The sequence below is a fragment of the Ammodytes marinus genome (genome assembly GCF_949987685.1).
Source record: "Ammodytes marinus genome assembly, chromosome: 19".
In the NCBI taxonomy this organism is placed as follows: Eukaryota; Metazoa; Chordata; class Actinopteri; order Uranoscopiformes; family Ammodytidae; genus Ammodytes; species Ammodytes marinus.
In genome coordinates this window covers 17005901-17009284 of record NC_137223.1, presented here as the reverse complement: position 1 = coordinate 17009284, position 3384 = coordinate 17005901, and positions in this window count along the sequence as shown.

Below are 3384 nucleotides of genomic sequence, written 5' to 3'. Positions count from 1 at the left end.
ATCAATCAAAGCCGTTTGATTTATTTTGATAAAATGCTATCACATCCTCCTCTCTATAATTGCGGACATTGCTATTTAAAATAGACCATTCCAATGAACTTTCTGTACAGTATTATACCTGTACTCCAGTTAAATCCTAAGTAAGAGGGTAAGGCCCACGGGTCGCTCTGGAATATGCTGGACAAATAATTTTGATTCATGTTTTCATTCTTTGTACTCTTTGGAGTGATTGTGAATGCTCCATCAACTGTGAACTGTTTGACTACGACCACTTTACCTGCCGGCTTCAAGCTAATCGTGTGCTGCTAGGTGTGATTGATGTCTTTGACGGTTTCTTGTTTCTTCATCAGCGGCATCAGTTTTCTTACAGTCTTTGCTTTCTGCCATTCACCCATTTTCACCTCAAGGCTCCATCATCACACCCTCCTATTCTGTCCCCTCCTGCCTGAGTCACACACACACACACACACACACACACACACACACACACACACACACACACACACACACACACACACACACACACACACCAACACACACACAAACACAAACACAAACACACGCACACAAACAGACTCACATGCGTTTACTCTCACACTCTCACATGGACTTACTCAGTCATGCTGTGTGTCAGACAGAAGGCCATCCCCCCTGCTGTATGCTAGCTGGGTTTTTTTTACAGTAGCTCTTGGCTGCTCTCTCTCCACACACACACACACACACACACACACACACACACACACACACACACACACACACACACACACACACACACACACACACACACACACACACACACACACAGTGAGAGCAGAATCAGAGGTGTGTAGCTCTGAGGATTAGGATACAATCTGCTGCCGGGGTCTAACCTGAGAGAGGGTGGGATGGGGGATGGGTGTACACTGTAAGCAGAGGCTTGATGTCCTTTTTAGCCTTCCGGTTCTGCTTCTCTACATTTTTCTCCATCCTTTTCTCCTACTCTCCCCCTGTCTCCCTCACTCACATTCTTTCCCTCCTCGTGGTTGGCATGTCGTCTCCCTACCAAGGCAGTTCATCTCCTATCATCTCTATCTGCGTGTCTGTGCCATCAGTGTACATTTCTGTCTACTTTTTTTTCTACCCCCTTTCCTCTCTCCACCTTTTTTCAGTATTATACTCTAACCCCGCTCCCTCATCCGTTTGTTGTAAAATCGTTCCCACTCGCTCCTCCATCTGTCAGCCTGCTGTGTTTTTTTTTCTTTAGTTTTTCCGTCTTGTGCTCTGTTTTTCTTCTTTTAACCCCCTCACGGTGACATTTTCTCCAGTGATCAGACAAGACATTGTGACAGTAACCATACACAGGATATAGTGGTGTGTCCACTGTTACAACTAGAGTATGAAGGTAAAGATGACTCCTTCTGAACAGTAAAAGAAGAGAGAAAGATGAATGAGTTGTTACTGTTCAGTAAATGTAGCCTAGTGTGTTGCGTTAGTTAATTAAACTAAAGCAGCACACACCATTTTTAATTTGCCTCATAAGTAGATTTGTTGGGGCTCTTTTGAGACATTTTAGGTCTCAATAGAAAACATAATGGCTTAAAGCAGCTCCGAGTAACATTTAAATATCTTTTAAACAGCCTCATGTTTCCTCACATAATCGTAAATTACCATTAACAGCAAAGGAGACCATCAGTGCAAAGAAAGACGTTTTTATATAGTTTTTATTACTGCGTTTGGTCTGGTCGCACATCCAGTCCGATTTTCGGTTCACGCGTGCATGCTCTATGGTCACATATCCGTATTGGTCGCAGATTTCAGTGTGGCGCAACAACGCAATTTGAGAAGCCTATCCCTCCAGGTGAGGGAAGGGGAGCGGGAGCCTTGTTTGAGACAGTTATTTGTCGTCATAATGACTGATAACGGGGCTGAACCATCAAAGAAAAAAGAAAAAAATGCAATGAAGAAAAGCTAAAAGGGAGGCGGGCGGGAGGGCGTTGCCAAGCAACGTATACACAATTTCACGGAAGCGAACTAGACTACAGTGTTTACTCCTAAATGAATGAGCGGTAGCCTACTAAAACAAAGTTTACTTTGCTTCACCAGCATCATCAGATGACCATTATTCATCTGAAATAGTCCTTATTTACAACAACATAAACACATTACCTCATCGTGATGACTGCCGTCTCTCGTTCATTCGCTTTGTGTGAGGACACGCAATCTTTCAGCTCCGTGAGAGAGAGTAGTTAAGTGACACTGCTGCATCAACTCATTGCAATCAGGTGTGTGTAGCACTGACTGGCATTAGTTGATGCTGTGTCACACTCTCACGGAGCCGAAAAGAGTCCGGTGCCCTCACACTTTCAACACACGGACATGCACTATATTGCTTCCTGATCATTTGAATCTCGCACGCCCGGCACGAGCCAGAAAACAGCTTCACGACAGCTGGCGTCGTAAAAATACTACCGCTTTTGTCCAAAGGGGTCGCCAACGTGCCATGTTACTCGTAGTGGCTTTAATGCTGGGATCAGGCCACACATGAACAGTCCAATAATGGTCCCAACTTGACAGATTTGAGGGGTGGGGGAACAGCAATAAGAATTCGGATGACAACGTCTACGACATGTTCTGTGACATTGACCAATAGATGCACATAGTAGCTCTGTGTACAGCTGTAAACAATGTAAAGAGAAAGAGGAATTATGTTCCGTGAAACTCATTACTGTTTTTTTATTATCACGCCCAGGTCAGGGTTCACGTATCAAACTTGTGTGTTAATGGTTGTTTTCTCATCATTATGAATACTACTTTAGTACTTACTACCTGTACAAAGTAAGTTTCTGGAGCTTGGCCAATACTGAGGACTTAAAGTCAGCATATATCCGCTTAAATTTTGACCTTTCCTTTGTGGAAATGCTTTACTTAATCGTTGCAGCACCCGTTTAAATCCTTGGTTAAATTACAGTGGAGGTGTTATGATGCCTTGTTTCTGTGAGAAGGCTACATGATGCAACTCATTGTAAGCAGCCGTTTTCCTCTCACTTGATTTAAATATGTTTTCTCCAGGCTCTGGCAAATATGTGCACTAATATCATACAGAGGAAGTGTCAATGGCTTTAAGAACACAATTGTGTCGGGCGAGGAAACGGTACTAAATTGCTGCCAAATTGCAATGTCCACTGCACTCCAGACCCAACAGTTCTATAGCCTGTCCAATCAATGAAATTGCCTGCTGGCAAAACACAGCAGGACAAATGTGGGTGATGTGAGCTATACTACAAAGACACCATTCCTGGGCTGCAGAGGATGTTCAGTATATATAGGAGGGATTGATTGGGTATTGGCAGTCTGCTGTGATGTGGAACCTACCCAGAAATTTCGTGTTATGCCTATGTAATAGTG